Source organism: Bidens hawaiensis, unplaced genomic scaffold (genome assembly GCF_021521415.1).
Source record: "Bidens hawaiensis isolate Kalapana, Puna unplaced genomic scaffold, B.hawaiensis_p1.1 tig00013069_1, whole genome shotgun sequence".
Classification (NCBI taxonomy): domain Eukaryota; kingdom Viridiplantae; phylum Streptophyta; class Magnoliopsida; order Asterales; family Asteraceae; genus Bidens; species Bidens hawaiensis.
Genome location: NW_027492097.1, coordinates 100646 through 121452, shown reverse-complemented (window position 1 = coordinate 121452; position 20807 = coordinate 100646). Strand labels below are relative to the sequence as shown.

Genomic DNA, 20807 nt, shown 5'->3' with positions numbered 1-20807 from the left:
AGGAAGTCTGAACTCCGAAGCCAACCATTAAACCACCAGAATGGTTCATCATCAAATGAGTCAATGACATAGGGAAACCGCTCGTCGCCATATATCTTGTAAAAAAGAAAATATCGTTCTGCTTGAGAGATCCATAGGGCAGGATTAGATCCAGTAAAACGAGGTAGTTGTGGATGCTCCCACAAGAGTTCTTCCAAAGCCATATGGGCTAAGGCTCAATGAAAGCACCAATTGTTACGGTTTATTCGAGACAACCGTCAATCTCCCAAGAACACAAGGGAAGAAGAGAAAATAGACCCAAGATAATAATTCTTTCTTGTTCCTTTTCTCAAACAAAGATTACAATATATAGGAACACAAAGACATAAAAATAGAAAAAATAAACAATATGAAAACATAATTTGACTACAGTAAGAAACTAAATAAAAGATAAACTTAAATAATAATAATATAATAAGATCGTATCACCAACTAACACTAGTATCGTGTCATCGAAGAAGGTTGCATTTGTGTCTCATGATTTATCAGTTATGATTGTCGAGAAATACAGTATGTGCACAATCGAATCGTATCACATTTGTTATTTAAACTGTAAAAACTCAAGAGTCAATTTGGACATTTATACGTGGTGGTCATACTTCCCAAAAAGATGCAAAATGACTTTTTTTTCAACACTCTTGTAGGTAATCATATGAAACAGTTACACACTCTGTTAAAATTTGAAAAAAAAAATAGGAAAATTGGTTTTTATTAGTCCCAACTATTTTATTTTTGTCGTCGTTGGTCACAACTATCATTTTGGCTGGCAACGGTCCCAACTTTCACATACGTTGATTCCACCAGTCCGCGACTAACGGAGTACTAACTCTGTTAGGTAAAAGCTAATATGACGTCCTAGTTGTCAAAATCAGATGACATGGGCATCCTACGTGGACCGGCTGTGTATTATAACTAACGTTTTATACTTGAACATTTTACAAACATAAATTCCCAATTATACACCACCATAAATCCCCAAATTCTCTCAACTCAAGAACCCTAATTACACCTTCCAGTCGATTGAAAAACGAAAAAGCCCAGCAATTAGGTAAAAAAATCAAATTACCCTAAAAAAACAAAGAAATCAAGAAAATTGAAAGTAAAAATCTAACCTTGAAATTGATCAGTTTCCAATCAATTCACAGCTGAAATCCAAAAACCCAATTCGATTCAACCATAATTACACGCAAACATCATCTCAATTCATTGATTTCACATGATCGGAAGGTCTGATCTTATAATTCAACCCATGGAAAACAGAGGATAATGATGATAATAATAGTAAGTGAAGTTGAAGGTATAACTTAAAGAAACATAAAAGATATAGATCTATTGGATCTATGAATACACGAGGATTATAATTATAGTTTGATTCGTGTGAAAACCCGTTACGGATCTAGCCGCTAATACGATACATCGATTATGTACAAGATCTAAACGTTAAATTATTACTTTATTGATAAATATGTAGAGAATACATTATGGTGGATGGAAATAAATTATGGAGAGCATAATTACTTAGATCTAGATCTCTCTCTAAATATGTACATATTCTCTACCTAAATTATGACATAATCTAACTATTTATAGGCTATTTACAATATACATTAAATACAAAGACTAAACTGCCTATAACTTATTCGATCGCTACGGACACTGAAATCGTGCACTAACAGCTATCATGTTTTCACAAACTGTAACAATTTGAGCGGTGTTGCATCAAATTTTTATATGAAATTAATTATTCGTTTATGAACGAATTGAGGAATCTAAATTTTCATATCGAATACATTCATGATATGCTTAAGGATCCTATAACTAAAGGTCTATTACCCATAAGTAATATGAAAGCGATTATAATCATGAGGGGTTTATTGATGACCATGTACAATTGCATATCGTAATATGAATGATTAACTATTAATTTTCCTCGTTGATGTGTGGGTAGAAATATGTGTATTAAGTGTGTAAATTCATGTATTTTGATTAGTTATATATTGTGAACACGATTACTTTGAGTGCGTTTGTGGTTACAGGTGTGTGGAGCTTATCGGAGCTTAAAGAAGCTAATTTGGAGCATTTGATGGAGTGGAATTGAAAGTAATGATCTATGAGATGATAGAGAATTGAAATACGAAGACGTGGCCGCAAACGGGGAGGAAAACAGAGTTGAAACGAAGATTCTATGAAGAAAACAAGATTTGGGCTGGCAGGACCATAAGGCAGAGTATGCAGATTGTAGCTTACGGTCTGACCGTAAGCTACGGTGGCCAGACCGTATCTTATGGTTACGGCCTGGTCTGACGGAAAATGGGTTTTTGGGTGATTTTCTTCTATATTTAAAGCCCAAAAACCATAAAGTCGACCATTCAATCATAATCAGTTTTGGGACTTCTTGGAGGCTATGTTACACCATCAACACTCATCCTAATCATAAGATTGATCCATGAACACCTTCCTCAACACAACCATCAAGAGCATGAAGATCAAGATGCAAGGCTAAAGGCTTCATAACCATCTCCGGGTGTAGGGTTGAGTTACATGTTAGGTTTTGTTATTCTAAACTTTAACTTTGGATTTGTAATTGATTAATCATTTGGTTAATCAATTCTTTGTGTTTGCTTTTGTGCTTAAACGGAAAAAAATCAATACTTTTCCGTAACTAAGAGATCGACCTTTCTTGCACATCCGTCTTCACATCTGCCATGTTTTTCTTAATTAATTACTTAATCGTTTGTCAATTAATTGATTTTTGGTCATCAACAAATAAGATTAAGTTCTTTCGTCATTGACCCGTTTATCGTTAACCATATTATTGATTTTGTGTTTCAACAAGTAAAACCAACTATCAATTAGATTTTCATTAAGCCGTGTCAATTGTTCGGATTCAGTTCTGACGATCAACACAGTCAATCGTTAAGTCTTTTGATTTACATATTTTATTAGAAACCTCTATAGAAGTTTATCAATTCCTTAACTTGTTGCAAAACCCGAACCCTGGAGTTTGGGTATTTTTATATTATTGTTTACAAGCTAATCAACTAAACCGCTTGACATCGTCTGTCTACTTTAATTATTTTTATAATAGAAATTGAGTTCCACTTGCACTTTCCACTGATTCCCTGTGGATTCGACACCTTACTTTCCCTAGCTAGTAAAGGTAGTTTATAAGTATTTTTATTGACCTTTCAACATCGATCAAAATGGCGCCGTTGTCGGGGAATCAATGCGCTAAGTTCTAGTTTTAGTTTATAATTCTTTTTTGTGTTAGTTTAGTTTAGTTTAGTTTTTTTTTTGTTTGATTTTACGCGGGGTATTCTTGTGTTTCATGTGTGTAGGTAACTCACAATGACAGGGAGTTGGGTCTATGACCCAGATGAAGGATATGAGTTCGTGGAAGATGCTGATATGTACCACTCATTTCCATATCATGAACATCCTTCGTACAACACCCAAATCTATTACGAGGCAGATAGTGATAATCAAAGAAACATCAACCAACAGGGCCGTAACAGACAATACCAAAATTATCCACCGCCTATACCTAACTATCAGGGATATTATGAGTCAGATAAGTATGATAGTGATGGGCCCGAGACTCCAACGTTTGTGAGTTATAAAAAGGACGGAAACTATTACTACCATGAACAATCCCAACTGTTATACGAGGAATTACCTCAATATTATAATCATGGTGGTATATGTCAAGGTAATTATCAGCAAGATCAAAATGATTCCTCGGGTAACAAAGAAGAGTCGATTATGAATGTGATGGAGTTATTGAAGCAAATTAATAAGAGGTTGGAGCTTCAAGAAATGTCTAATGTTGTCCAAGATGAATTGATGAGTCAAGTATTTGAAGATTTGGTCCAAATTAAACGAGATCGGGAGCAGTTGTCTAGTTGTGTCGTGGTGAATGATGAAGTAATAAATGAGGCTATTGATCTTTCAGAGAATGAATTTGAGGAGGTGGCTATGGAGAATAATTCCCCACGAATTCCTCTAGTTACCGAAAAGCCAATGACTACATCAGTTGTGGTTGCTGATGAGGATGTTGAGGGAGATGGTCTAGACCTTTTGGAGTATATGGTTGAATGTGTGGACCGAGTTGAAGACAAAGTACCTTTCAGGAAGAGGAAGGTGGAGGTGAAGGATAGTGGGCAAAGTATTAAGAAATGGGCCCATATTGGTTCTGGTTATGGTTATGGTTCTTCTGATGTGTCCACCACAAGAATAAAAATATGGACACAAAACCTCAACTACCGAGCATACACGAGAAACTCGGTGGGAAAATGCTCGGTTCGGCCCCGATCAATATTTGATGTTTCGAAGATAAGAAAGAGTGTGTGGACTCGACGTGTTCACTACCGAGCATATGTAGGAAATTCTGAAGGTAAATATGCTCTCACACCGACCCGTAATTGTTTATCAGACATCTTGAACATGAAGGAAGAAGCGGAGCCGAGGTGTGTCAACTACCGAGCTTTAACAGGGATTTTGGTAGGGAAGTGTCCGCTTAGACCATCGTAAACGTCATACCAAGTAACGGTTTGGCTGAAGACCTTAACAAAAACTTAGCGCTGATCGGGAGGCAACCCAACCTTGTCAGGTATGTGTATATTATGTTGTATTTAAAACTTTGTGGGTGTAGTTTCCTATAAACCCTCACGAGACCTCACTCGTCCACTCGGGCTACCGGGGGGTTTAAAGGGCATGTTGCATATGCTAAATACAATCGTGATTCCTATGAAAGTGAGTTAGGTCTTTTAACATTTTAACTCGTTTAATAAATTTAATTATGAAATTTATTTAACTCGGCTTTGTAATTAAAATCAACAGTTTTGCAAACAGTTTAAAAGGCCTATTCTAATATTGTTAGAAGCATGCTTCTACACGTGTGAGAGTCTGCAGATATTGTTGAGTGAGTTGAGGAGACAAGTTCGTCTAGGCCGGTACGAGTGCACATGAGTTACCTATATTAGGTGATTTCGTTTTCATAAGTTTATTTGTTTTAATAGTTGCGTTGTTAAAAGTGTAATTGTATAATTTGATATTCCCATCACATTAAGCCCTGTTTTAAAATTAATAAGAAGTAACTTTTAACCCCGTCCTCGTTAATATTCTTCTAAAAGTTATATTTTTAAACATTGAGGACAATGTCAACCTCAAGTGTGGGGATGGGGGAAAATTGAAATTTTTGGCCTAAAGTAGATTGATTGTGCGCAAAAGCCGAAATTGTAACTTGTTAATTGTTAGTATTAATTCCAAGTAGAGGTCTTTGGTCATGGTCAATTTTTAAGATTCTCGAAAGTCTTCCCATGCAAATGTTTTTCAAAAATTAGACAATTAAAATGAACCGTTTAGATGGGGATAACGAGTCATGGGGACAGGTATACATGTTTCATGTCGGCAGCCTAATTCCTCCGGTAAGTGTGTAAGATTTTCCTTATATATAATACAGATATAATATATAGTATATACACATGTCATTTGAGTGCTATTATAGAGAGTAACCAGTATACCCATAATATATATAACTTGGTTGTCTCAAGCATTTCGAGATCTTAGCTTGGTATGAATGCAAAAGTGATAGAGGCAATTAGATAAAGCCTCGTCTGGATGAGTGAGAGTGTGGGTATTGGGGGTTGGGTCTCATACGTTAGATATATGGGTGTGGATAATGAGAGGGGCGGGGGGTTGGTTCCCTTAGAAAACATTTTTGGACCTATTCTTTCGTTCAATCAACCCCAATGTTATATTGCGAGATGATCCGGCTTAATCGGTTTGTAATTGTTTTAGTATTTATCTATAGGATGTATTTAGCATTATGGTTTCTGTGAAAAAAAAAATTGTGTTTTGCAATGTTCAAGTATTACGAGTTTGAAAAAAAAAGAAAAAAAAATGATGAAAAGTAAAAGAAAAGCTCAAAAAGAGTCAATGTTCTAGTCAGTATTAGTTGTAAATGAAAGTCAGTGAGTTTGTTTAGTTGTTTAGTCGTTGGAATAAATTAAGCCATTGTTTATTTAGTTGTTTTGTAATAAGCCGGTCGTATTGTCTGAGCTACTTCAAAAATTCCCTTCCATACCCTTACACTTAGCCCCGTTACAACCCGTTTTAAGTCCTCATGATTTGCATTTGTGTCAAAGCGTTTATATGGGTGGAGATATGACTTGCTTCCAAGCTTATTACTTTGTGGTCATACTTGGTATACAGGGCAGAGAGATACTAGCACATTTTTTGCTGGTCCAGATATTAAACCGAGAGGAGAAATATTATATTATGAGGGGTATGAACATGTGTGTCTTAACCGGAAACAAAGTACACTCGTTTGGGCGGTTTCATATTTTTAAAATGTATCATTAAATTGTTTGGTGGGTTATCAACCTTGACAGTGTCAATTCTTGGGAATTGGGTATGACCTTATACCTCACTAGTACTAATACTGATAATTGATGAACCGTCGATCGAGGTGTATGTGTTGTATGAGAGTTTGCTTGAAGGCAAGCAAATGATAAGTGTGGGGATGTGATGTGTGGGTAAAAATATGTGTATCAAGTGTGTAAATTCGTGTGTTTTGATTAGTTATATATTGTGAACACGATTACTTTGAGTGCGTTTGTGGTTACAAGTGTGCGGAGCTTAACAGAGCTTAAATAAGCTAATTTTTAGCATTCACTATGGAGTGTAAATGAAAGTAATGATCTATGAGATGATAGAGAATTGAAATACGAAGACGTGGCCACAAACGGGGAGGAAAACGGAGTTGAAACGAAGATTCTATAAAGAAAACAAGATTTAGGCTAGCAGGACCGTAAGGCAGAGTGTGCAGACCGTAGCTTACGGTCTAACCGTAAGCTACGGTGGCCAGACCGTAGATTACGGTCTGGTCTGACAGAAAATGGGTTTTTGGGTGATTTTCTTCTATATTTAAAGCCCAAAAACCATAAAGTCGATCCCATTCAACCATAATCAGTTTTGGGACTTCTTGGAGGCTATCTTACACCATCAACACTCATCCTAATCACAAGATTGATCCATGAACACCTTCCTCAACACAACCATCAAGAGCATGAAGATCAAGATGCAAGGCTAAAGGCTTCATAACCATCTCCGGGTGTAGGGTTGAGTTGCATGTTAGGTTTTGTTATTCTAAACTTTAACTTTGGATTTGTAATTGATTAATCATTTGGTTAATCAATTCTTTGTGTTTGCTTTTGTGCTTAAACGGTTTTTCTTAATTGATTGCTTTAATCGTTTGTCATTTAATTGATTTGTGGTCATCAACAATTAAGACTAAGTTCTTTCGTCATTGACCCGTTTATCGTTAACCATATTATTGATTTTGTGTTTCAACAAGTAAAACCAACTATCAATTAGATGTTCATTAAGCCGTGTCAATTGTTCGGATTCAGTTCTGACGATCAACACAGTCAATCGTTAAATCTTTTGATTTACATATTTTATTAAGAAACCGTCTAAAGAAGTTTATCAATTCCTTAACTTGTTGCAAAACCCGAACCCTGGAGTTTGGTTATTTTTATATTATTGTTTACAAACTAATCAACTAAACCGCTTGACATCACCTGTCCACTTTAATTATTTTTATAATAGAAATTGAGTTCCACTTGCACTTTCCACTGATTCCCTGTGGATTCGACACCTTACTTGCCCTAGCTAGTAAAGGTAGTTTATAAGTATTTTTGATTGAACTTTCGACATCGATCACTCGTCAGTTTTGATTTTGTACGTCTCTTAATATGTTCTGCATGCATAATGACATATAGACGAATAATGTACAAATCAACCGTTCTTAATGGCTTACTTGAAATTTTGATCATAATTACTTAGGTTTTAAATAAGAACTGCAGTATGATTAATGGGGGTCTTAAGCTGATGTTCAATTCAATGGTTGTATTTCTTTGCTCCAGTTTAAGTTTAAAGCTAAAATGAGTGTTAACTCCTAATCAGGCTTATCTAATAATCATAATAAATGATTACTCGGCCAAGTGGAGAATGTAAGAATAAATATATATTATATATTTATTAATATGGCCATCATTATCATTTATATAATAATAGATCAAAATAATTAATTATACCTTATTATATATTAGTTAATTGTTGATAGGCCATATTACCTTTACTAGCTAATAAAGGGTTTCCCTTGGGTGTATATAAAGAGAGATAAATATTAACATCATAACCTAATCACACACACATAATAATTTTGTGTGTCTCCTCTCTTAAAAAACCGGGTTCCTCTCAAAAACCCTAACACCATCCTTAACTATATATCCTAAAGGGGAACTCGATCAAGATGACAAACATGTCAACCACATCATATTCTGCTGCGATTACTACTCTCCATGCTATAACAGGTTCATAGGTTTAATATTTATCATGTTTTCTATTGCTTACATGAAGAACTGATCTACAGCTAAAACATGGTCACAAAATCAAGAAAAGGGAATTCGGTAATTGTCACCTGCGTTTTGACACCCCCCCCCCCCCCCCCGCGCCATTCCACTTACTATCGAACCCACGAAACCCAGCTTCCTCCCGCCAATGACGTGTTGGGAAAAACGACCACCTAGCCACGAACGGTAAACAAAATTGCGGAATTAATCTTCGTTTGGCTAAACTTTTTCCCGACCCAAATGAACCAATGTGGATGCAAAAAAATAGGGTATCTAAAAATAAATATGACACAATAATTTTAGCGTGGAAAACCTCTCAAGACGAGAGTAAAAACCACGGGACTACTAAAGCCGCTTCAAATCCACTATCACCAATAATAGCAATACAAAGTCTTCTCTAGGTAAAACTAGAGGCATACATAAATCATCATATACTTGGTACAAACTAACATCAAGTATATGGGATAAACCAAACGAGTAAGAGGTAACACCAACGAGAAAATACCCGGTTTCTGGAACGTCTCGTATCTCTTCACAAAATACCAAAAGAAAGAACACCATACTTCTATTTCTTCGTGTCTCTGTTATTGTTGGCAGCAAAGGAATATCCAAAAGAAGTTCTCAATTATTTTCTCTCTTCTGTTGCGTAATCATACGAATGAAGAAAACAATATGATTTATATGTTGAGTTATGTCGACCTATCAAAACCAAGATAACCCTTTTCCTTCTTTTGATTCATGAGCCTTGGGGCCCAAGATAGATATCACCACATCAATAATACCCAAGCCTAAAAAGCCATTTATGGTTTGCGTGTGTACACGGATGAACCATAATACATAAATATATATTTTTCTTTTTTCTTTATTACTAATAACTATAATAATAATAGTATTAAACCCATGTAGACTAAAATTTGTTGGGCTTTCTCATGGGTAAAAAATATCCCAACAAATATCCCCATTTTGTCTATGAGAAAGAACTCATCACCCCGGTGAGTGAGTAACATATCTTCAACTTCTTCCTTGCCAAAGCTTTGGTCAACATATCGGAACAATTATGATCGGTATAAACTTTATCAGGTTCAACAACTTGTCTTCAATAGCATCTCTAATCTAATGATACCTCACATCAATATGTTTTGTTCTCTTATGAAACATAGTATTCTTAGCAAGGTGAATAGCACTTTGATTATCGCAAAGAACCACGTAGCGCTGTTGCATAAAGCCAAGCTCTTGCATAAATCTTTTCAACCACAATAATTATTTGCATGCTTCCGTTGCAGCCATATACTCTGCCTCGCTAGTAGACAAAGCAACACACTTTTGTAGTCTTGACTGCCATGACACAGCTCCCCCTGCAAATAATATCAAATATCTAGAAGTCGATTTCATGTTGTCCCTATTTCCTGCCATATCAGAATCCGTGTAACCAACAAGCATCGGCTCCCCATTTCCAAATGTTATACCCAATTTGGAAGTACCTCGTAAATATCTAAGTATTCACTTAACTGCTTCCCAATGCTTCTTACCCGGTTTTGACAAGAACCGACTAACAAAACCAATTGCATGGGCAATATCAGGCCGTGTACACACCATTTCATACATCAAGCTTCCAACCGCTAATGCATATGGAACATTATCCATCTTTTCAATATCATTTTCAGAAGTAGGGCAATTTTTTTCTGTTAACTTAAAGTTGGGAGTAAGAGATGTACTAACCACATTAACTTTAGATATCTTGAATCTGTTAAGCACCTTTTCAATGTATTGCTCTTGTGACATGTGCAACTTCTTTGAAGCTCTATCTCTAGTAATCCGAATGCCAAGAATATTCTTAGGTGGCTGCAAGTCTTTCATAGAAAACGACTTGCTTAACTCTTTCTTCAGCTGGATAATTCTTTCTGCATTCTTGCCAATAATCAACATATCATCAACATAAAGCAATAAAATGATGAAATCATCTTCACCAAACCTCTTAAAGAAAACACAGTGATCAGACGCATTCTTTCGGTAGCCTTGCTTCCCCATAAATGACTCAAATTTCTTGTACCACTGTCTCGGTGCTTGCTTCAACCCATAAAGACTTTTCTGAAGTTTACAAACATAATCTTCTTTACCTTTAACATGAAAAACTTCAGGTTGCTCCATATAGATTTCTGTCTCCAGATCACCATGAAGGAATGTTATCTTGACATCCATTTGCTCAATTTCAAGATCAAGACTAGCAGCTAAACCAAGGATCACCCTGACGGAACTCATCTTCACAACTGGAGAAAAAATCTCATCAAAATCAATACCTTCTCTTTGACTAAACCCTTTGACCACCAATCTTGCCTTGTACCTAAGCTGTGAGGTATGTTTTTCAGTCTTTAATTTGTAGACCCACTTGTTCTTCAAAGCTCTTTTTCCCTTAGGCAATTTCACCAACTCAAAGGTATTGTTCTCATACAAGGAATTCATCTCATCTTGCATGGCTTCAACCCACTCTCTTTTATGCTTATGTTCCATGGCCTCTTTATAATACTCGGGCTCTCCCCCATCAGTGAGTAAGACATACTCACCAGTCGAATAACGAGTCAGAAGGTTGACGGTCTCTCGTAGACCGCCTGAGTGGGACAAAATGCAGGCATATCTACTGGTAACTCGGGATGTATCCTCATCCAACTATATTTGCTCTTGATTATCAGCATTATCGGTACCATGTTGTTCGTCATTTTGAATACCATCTTCGTGATGTGGCTTAGAATGTTAAGTAGGAATAGGATCCAAATCAATGAGATCATCAGTGTACAGAGGAACTACCTGTGTCTTCTCAATATCTTTCAAACTCTCATCTTCCACAAACACAACATCATGACTTCTTACAAACTTCTTTAAAACCGGATCATATAGCCTATATCCAAACTCATCTTGCCCATAACCAAGGAATATACACTGTTTGGACTTCACGTCAAGCTTTGATCTTTCATATTTGAGAATATGCACAAATTCTTTGCATCCAAAGACCCGCAAATGACGATACGAAACATCTTTGCCACTCCAACCCCTGTCAGGAACATCATTATGCAAAGGAATACAAGGAGTAAGATTAATAACATGTACCGTTGTATTTAAAGCTTCTCCCCAAAAGGATATAGGCAATCCTGCAAGTGAGAGCAAACATTTAAACCTTTCAACCAACGTTTTGTTCATCCGTTCTGCTAAACCATTCAACTGTGGTGTCTTTGGAGGTGGCCTTTGGTGTCGAATATCTTTCTCTCTACAATAAGCATTTAAAGGACCAATCTATTCACCTCCATTATCTGTACGAATACACTTGAGCTTCTTCCCAGTCTGTCTCTCAACTAGGAATGAAACTGCTTAAAAACATCAAATACTTGATCTTTAGACTTTAAAGTATAAACTCATACCTTCCTTGAATGATCATCTATAAATATGACAAAATATAAACAGCCCCCAAGTGTTCTAGTCTTCATAGGAACACATACGTCTGAATGCACCAAGTCAAGTATACTTTCTTTTTTATGACGCGAATGACTATGAAAAGAAACTCTCTTTTACTTACCATTCATACAATGAGAATACTTCTTCAAATGAACATCTTTCACACCGGACAAGCCATCTTTCTTCAATAAAATAGACATCCCCTTTTTACTCATGTGAGCAAGTCTCTTATGCCACAAATCAGTCACATCAGAATTCATTAATGAATTAACCGAGTCTATGAAAATCTTTGGATGTGCCATGTATAACTTTGAAGTTCTTTCATCTCTTGCCACGATCAACGAACCACGAGTGAGTTTCCAAATTCCACCACCAAAGGTACTGTGGAAACCATCATCATCTAATGTGCTCGCGGATATCAAATTAAGTCTAATATTCGGAACATGTTTCTGTTGGGAAAAACGACCACCTAACTGTTTTAGCTTCCATCCAAACAAGCCTTAACCCAAGAACGAGAGCCGAAGCTTTGATACCACTCTGTTGGGAAAAACGACCACCTATCCACGAACGGTAAACAAAATTGTTGAATTAATCTTTGTTTGGCTAAACTTTTTCCCAACCCAAATGAACCAATGAGGATGCAAACATATAGGGTATTTAAAAATAAATATGATACAATAGATTTAGCGTGGAAAACCTTTCAAGGCGGAAGTAAAAACCACAGGACTACTAGAGCCGCTTCAAATCCACTATCACCAATAATAGAAATACAAAGTCTTCTCTAGGTAAAACTAGAGGCATACACAAATCATCATATACTTGGTACAAACTAACATCAAGTATATGGAATAAAACAAACGAGTAAGAAGTAACACCAACGAGAAAATACCCGGTCTTTAAAACGTCTCTTATCTCTTCACAAAATACCAAAAGAAAGAACACCAAACTTCTATTTCTTTGTGTCTCTGTTGTTGTTGGCAGCAAAGGAATATCCAAAAGAAGTTCTCAATTATTTTCTCTCTTCTGTTGCGTAATCATACGAATGAAGAAAGCAATTTGATTTATATGTTGAGTGATGTCGGCCGATCAAAACCAAGAAAACCGTTTTACTTCTTTTGATTCATTAGTCTTGGGGCCCAAGATAGATATCACCACATCAATAATACACAAGCCTAAAAAACCATTTATGGTTTGTGTGTATGCACGGATGAACCAATAAAACACAAATATATATATATATATATATATATATATATATATATATTCTTTATTACTAATAACTATAATAATAGTAGTATTAAACCCATGTAGACTAAAATTTGTTGGGCTTTCTTATGGGCAAAAAATATCCTAACATGATGGACCTACCTTTTAGGTACGAGTGTTGGCCAACCTATGTGAAAAAAAAAAAAAAAAAAAAAAAAAAAAAAAAAAACTAGTGGTATGTGTTAAAATCCCAAGACCCAGTGAAATTTTGACACCGATCCTTGTGAAATTTCAAAAGCCATAAAATGACCCCTGTGGAATTTCGAAAAGACTCAATAATATTTTGATACTGTCCCTAATAAAAATAAATTTACATATTTACAATTATAATTATATAAATGTATATATAAAATTTATCTAGTTAAATTTGAGTTTAATATAAACAATTTCAATATAAATTTAAGCATGAATGCCCATCAATCTATACCCAATTTTTGAGCCCAACTCTTTACATTTATTTTAATTAAAAAAAAGGTTACGATGATGCAAGTAATATGTCAGATGAGTTTAGTGAATTAAGAGCTTTAATTTTACAAGAAAATGTTTCGGCTTTCTATTTGCATTGTTTTACTTACCAACTTCATTTGCATTGGTATGTCGTTTATTTAAGTTAGGTCTCGTATTACTCGTCACAATCGCAAGCTTTAAAAGATGCTTTTCGGCGAGGAAGTACGTGAAGTCCAATTTGCCTAACTAAATGGGTGATAAAGTTTAAACAATATTTTTATTTATTTCAATGAGAAATACTTGCTTATTAATGTCGAACTAGATGATATATTTGTTAGATTTATATATATATATATATATATATATATATAGAAAACAACTTTCGATATTTTGTATTTTAATGATGCATTTCAATTGAAGTTTCACGTACTTTTTAGGTTTATATGATATTTTGTATTATTTCTCTTTTTTTTTTGTGTGTGTATATATATATATATGACCCGATCCGATTTGACCCGATTGTAACAACCGAACCAGAGCAAAAAAATATTATATACCGATTATCTGACCCGGACACTAGAACCAGACCGAAAAAATATTATACAGAGATAGTCAACTGATTACCGACCCAAAAACATTCTGACCCCTGTAAAAAAATTTGCTGGCTCCGCCACTGCCTCCCGCTCTTCCCGCCAAAAATCATGCTAAACGACACCATCGTGGCAGATCTGGTAAGTGGTAACATGCTTTAATATATTACCAGTGAACCCGTATAATACTGAACAACCATTCTAACTAATTTGAGTAAGTAGACGATTTGCCTCCATCAAAGCAATCACAAAGCATACTTGAACAACCATATGGACGTTCACAATCTCAATGTGATTAATTAGCTCTAGAAATGCTAAGTTTTGCATCAATGAATATGCAACCACGAACTGACATCCATAGCTTGCTACCTATCCATCTGATCATGATACCTTATATAAAGATACGTCGCACAAGAACTGTAAAAAAACCGGGCCTGTGTGCAGGGCCAGAAAACTAGTTGGATATTAATAATGTTTCAGTGGCTGATGTCTCTTGGTCTAGTGATATGTGGCGATGCAGGCGTGAATCTCATTAACTAGGCTATAAATAAGTTGATTTTAGGAGTACATGTGTTCACCGTTCAAAAATTCATAACATTCAAAATGTAAAAACCAACCAAAGTAGTATATTTTGTAATAGTATCAATTCAATTAATAAATAAATAAATAAATAATATTCAACATATCGTATATAAATACACGATCAATAAGATGTAGTAGAATTCTAAAAGATGAACAATATATATATACTCCGTATATAATAATGTTTCAGTGGCATGAATCTTTATATGTTTTTTAATGAGTAATTAATTAATTATTAAACAAGTTACAATTACATGTAGATAATATTATTGATGCGTTTCTTCTATCAAAGTCAACTCCCAAAATCAGTTCCACGTTTTCAATCAGTCGTTTACTTTCTCCAGATCGCATCTACTCCTAGGATTATTCTCTGGTAAATCTCTTTATACTCACTCGCCCACAGTTACCTTATTGCATTATGAATCATATGTGTAGTTGTTGATAGTTCGAATTCAGTTATGATGTTTCCAAATGTTTTCTGACCCTGTGTATATACACACAAAATCACCAGTAATCCTGGAATGGTATTTATAAAAATTGTTCTATTGAAATAGTCGCCATGGATGGACGATTGAAGGCGAACAGTGGTTTGTCGAGTTTGGATCAGAGTCTTCTAGAGGCAATGAATTTCAATGAGTTGTTTATAGATGGGAATCTTGTGCATCAACCCGAAAGCTTGCCTGATTCTGTAGGAGATATTCAGGATGATTCTGATTTTAGTGATATAGTACTCAACTATATAAATCAGATGCTAATGGAGGAAGATATAGGGGATAGAAACTGCATGTTTCAAGAGTCTGCCGAGCTTCAAGAGGCCGAAAAGTCATTTTATAATGCTCTAATGGTTAATGATCAAGATCAAGATCAAGATCAAGATTGTGGTCAAGATCAAGACTATGGTCAAGATCAAGATTATTGTCAACTTCAAGATTATGGCCAAGTTCAAGATTATGGTCAAGATCAAGATGATGGTCGAGATCAGATTCACGGTCAAGATTATGGTCGAGATCAAGATAATGGCCGAGTTCAAGATCACGGTCAAGATCAAAATTGCGGTAAAGTTCAAAATCAAGATTATGGTCAAGACCAAGATCAAGTTCAATATCGGCATCAAGATGAAGATCAATATCCTGCGGCAGAATCCGTAACCTATTATTATGGTCAAGAACATGGTCAAGTTCAATATCAAGATCAAAATCAAGATCGTCCCGTAAAGTTCATAGCTTTTGGCACCAGCAGCTCTATGAGTGGTACAGATCATGCCTATGATATCAGTGAATCTTCTTTGTTACCGAATACAATGATCAGTTTTGATTCACAATCCAGATTCCATCCATCTTACAACTTGTTTAGCAGTACTAGTATAATGGTTGATGGATTTATGACTTCACCCGTGAGTATATTAAGTTTTCCAGATAAGGCTTATGGTAACCGATCTAACGTGCAATTTCAGATGGGTACAGACGAAGCAAGTAGGTTTTTATCCAACGGTATCTTCATTCCATATGGATCAAGAGGCAAAAAGAATCCTTATTTTGAAAATCTTGTTGAAGATGAAAGAAATTTAAAGCAGTCTGCAGTTTATAGTGAACCGGCTGTGAGATCTGAGATGTTTGATGATGTGTTGCTTTGTGGGGGACCCAAAACTCATCCTTTTCAATGTGATTTTGTTTGCAAACAGAACGCTTATAAAGTTCAACCTAAGGGATCTGATTTGATGAAACCGCGTCGTAGGAAACAAAGTGAAGCAGTGGATTTAAGAATACTTTTGACCCTATGCGCACAATCGGTTTCCATCAATGATCAAAGGGGTGTAACCGATCTACTGAAACGCATAATAGAGCATGCTTCACCAACAGGTGATGGGATGCAAAGACTGGCCCATTACTTTTCTGATGGGCTTGAAGCCCGTATGGCCGGGTCAGGAACCCGGATCTACAAAGCCCTTCTTTCTACACCCACGTCCGCTGCTGATGTACTGAAAGCATACCGTTTGTTCCTCGGATGCTTCCCATTTACTAAAATATCCCATTTTGTTTCAAACAAGACTATTATGCAGGTTGCACAAAACAAAGCTAAACTCCACATAATAGATTTTGGAATTCTTCACGGTTTCCAATGGCCGTGTCTTATACAGCAGCTTTCAACGAGGCCTGGCGGTCCACCCGAGGTTCGAATAACTGGGATTGACTTCCCATATCCTGGTTTTCGACCATCCCAACGGGTTGAAGAAACAGGCCGTCGGTTAGCACACTATGCTGAAACATTTGGTGTTAGGTTTAAGTTTAAAGCTATAGCACAAAAATGGGAAACGATTAGAATCGAGGATCTTGAACTCGACGATGATGAAATGCTTGTTGTGAACTGTGGTTACCGGTTTAGAAACTTGCTTGATGAAACAGTGACAGTGGATAGTCCAAGGAAAAAGGTTTTAGATCTCATTAGGAAAATGAACCCAGAGATCTTTGTACACGGGGTTGTGAACGGGTCGTATGGTGTACCGTTTTTTCTGACAAGATTTAGAGGCTTTGTTTTTCTTTTCTTCTTTGTTTGATATGCTCGATGCAACTGTCGACCGTTTGAATGAAGAACGAATGCTGGTTGAGAAAACGATGTGGGGACGCGAGGCGATGAATGTTATTGCTTGTGAAAAAGGTGAGAGGATTGAACGACCCGAGACTTATAAGCAATGGCAGGTTAGGATTCAACGGACTGGGTTTCGCCAGGTGGCGATTGATCGAGAGGTTGTGAAGAAGGTTAAAGATAGAGGGGCTTCTGATTACCATAAAGATTTTATCATTGATGAAGATGGTTACTGGATGTTGCAAGGGTGGAAAGGGCGTATTTTGTATGCAATTTCTTTATGGAAACCGGCTTGTTGACCAAAGTTATAATTGTTCTTAGGTAGAAGATCATGTTGCTGGGCAAGTTATTGATTTTGCTAGAATACATGATTCGACAAGCCAAAGGTAGTTAGATCATGTGAAAGAATACATATATGGTGTTTGTTTGTTTGTTTGATCAGGTGGTGTTGAATCAGTTGCAACATTTGACAAATGAAGATAGAATTATAATACATGAAATGGAACATTTGGCAATTTGTAATTAGAATCTCTTTAGCTCTTTGAAAATAGTAAAAATTGAATAAAGAGAACAGAAGTATATTGCTTATGAAGAGTATGACAAGGTTGTGTGTGATGTGTTACAACTGAGTTGATCTCAAAGGGGCACATAGCAACGTAAGCTAGTCGAAACATTTAGAGAGTGTAAACGATGAATCATATATATGGAGGTCTAATCTTAGAATATTATTTAGAGAAAATAATGATTGATTAATTAAACATAGTAAACGATTATTTGAAATAAGCGTGTTCGAAAAAGAAACCAAGGTAGCATTTCAAAAATACTCAAGGACAACATCGAACATTTGATATGAGAGAATCCTGAACTGTCTGAAATAATAAAAGACGGAATTAGTAAAAAAATGAAGTTCATATATTATATTATGTTTTTAGTAATTTTATTAAGTTTTTTTTTTAATTATGTAATGTTTCTAAAATGTTGAATATTAATCTATGTTTCCGTTATTTGATTGTATTAAATTTTAAAAAATAAACCAGTTATCATGTGTAACACATAATTGTATTAAATTTGTGCATAGCGAGACTAACTCCTCACACTCACTAGGTAAAACACATGGCTTTAATATAAAAATGAGTTGGTGTTGTTTCTTTTAAATAAACTAGTAAATAGGCCAGATTAGAATGTTACGACAGTAAAACACGAATAAATATATAAGTCATATTCGTGTTAGACAATTTGCAAACCCAAAACTTGTCATTCCATCAGGCTTGTAAAAGTGTGTAATAAAAACACAAGCCTTTCGATTCTCACAAACTAATCTCCCAACTCCGTATTATTATATAAAAACATATTTAGTATGTTTATTTTTTTTTTGTTACTCAAGGCTGTAAAATCAAAACTATAAATTTAGTGAAGGCGAATAAGGGGTGTTTAGGATCCGGTTTAAATAGTTTTTAGGTGAAATTGTAAGCCAAATCGTTTGTATAATATATATATATATATGGAAAAGTTAACGTACAAATAAAATTAAACTGTTAATTGTGAGAATCAAGTAGAATAATTACTTGCAATTAGCATAATTACATAATTACTCTAACTGTATATATAATTACTATACTTGATTCTCACAATTATCATGTTAATTTCATTTGTATTTGATCCAAACCACACACACATGTATATACTATAAGGGTGCCCGCGCGATGTGGCGGGTATTTGGTATTCATGGTTCGGTCTAAACCCTTAAAACCGGTCATTGGTGTGGTTTTAGTGTTTGGTTTTCGACGTCAAAAAAATGTTACTAACGGTTGGACTCACGGGATAACATAGGACTATCAAAACTGACTAAACATCCAACGTAGTAATTTATTTAATTTATAAAACTATAGTAATATTATATTCAAATTAAAGTGAATAAAATGCTCATTTTTATGGTTTAACTTTTTTAGAAAAATATTAATGTACGAAAAAGTTATGGTCGTTTAAAATTGTGGGGGGAGGGAGTTGGTTTAAAATTGAAATTTAAATTAATATATGGTTAAAGATGAAAGAAAAAACATGTAATTATTCTTTCATTTGACAAAAGTTGGGGTGCAAAAATGTAAATAGTTTAAAGAGTTAAAATAAACCGTATGAATTATGTGTTTAAAAGACAAGTTTATCCTTTTTTTTATATATGTACTTTGTGTATTATTGATTGCAAATTATTTAAAATTAAGTTTCTTAATTTGCTCTTGTCTCCATAGAGGCAAATACACATTATAATAAGATTGATGGAAAAGTATAGAGAGAAGAAGTGTGACCTTCAAGGAAAAAGGTTTTAGAATCGAGGATCTTGAACTCGAAGATGATGAAACGCTTGTTGTGAACTGTGGTGACCTTCACATGGTGTTTATTGACCTAGAAAAGGTGTACGGCGGTGTGCCACGCCAAGTGCTTTGGTAATGATGGAGGGTAGAGGGGTCCCGATGAAATATATAGAGATAATTACGGATATGTATACCAGAAGTGCAACAAGTGTTCGTGCGCCCGTGGGGGATACTAATTTCTTCCCCGTGTAGGTAGGCCTTCACCAGGGGTCAGCGTTGAGTCTGTTTCTTTTTGCAGTAGTCTTGGATGAGTTGTCAAAGTCGATTCAGGAGACACTCCCGTGGTGCATGATGTTCGCAGACGATATTGTGTTAGTTGTTGAGAGAAAACAAGATCTAAACATGAGGCTAGAGGAGTGGCGAACAATCTTAAAAACAAAAGGTTTAAGAATTAGTCGCTCTAAGACGAAGTACCTCTACTGTGATTTTGGTGGGGTAATTGACAATGAGGACGTTCAGATCGCCATTAAAGGCAAGTGGTTCCGTAGGTAACGAAGTTCAAGTATCTAGGATCATTTGTTCAGAGCGATGGGGAATTATACAGTGATGTGGCCCATCGAGTTCAGGTAGGATGGTGTAGATGGAGAGCAGCCACAGGTATATTGTGCGACAAGAGATTTCCAACTAAACTAAAGGGAAAATTTTATAAGGTCGCAGTTAGACCTGCAATGCTATACAGAACAGATTGTTGGGCCATCAAGAAGGCACAAGTGCGGAAGATGGAAGCAGCAGAGATGAGAATGCTACGCTGGATGTGCGAACACACAAGGTTAGACCGAATAAGAAACGATGTGTTTCGAGAGAGATTAGGGGTAGCTAACATATTCTACAAGATAAGAGATTGGAGATTGAGATGGTTTAGACATGTGAAGAGATGACAGGCGACGAATCCTGCTAGATCGGTAGAAAACATTAATATAGAGAGGAGGATGGGTAGAGGCCGACCTAAATTGACTTGGGATGAGAGGATTAGGCATGATTTTCTAGACCTAAACCTCTCCAAGGACATGGTTGAGAATATGAATTCTTGGAGACGTAGAATTAAAGTTAAGGATTTTTAGGGAGAAATG

At 35.7% G+C, this 20807-nt stretch overlaps 1 pseudogene across 1 annotated transcript; it reads left to right on the top strand.

Moving 5' to 3' along the window:
* The first annotated feature begins 15124 nt into the window (after nt 1-15124).
* Nucleotides 15125-17667, top strand: LOC143543126 (scarecrow-like protein 11 pseudogene; annotated as a pseudogene). Its single transcript, XR_013137022.1, has 2 exons — nt 15125-15158; nt 15340-17667. The product of XR_013137022.1 is annotated as a scarecrow-like protein 11 pseudogene (transcript).
* The last annotated feature ends 3140 nt before the right edge of the window (nt 17668-20807 follow it).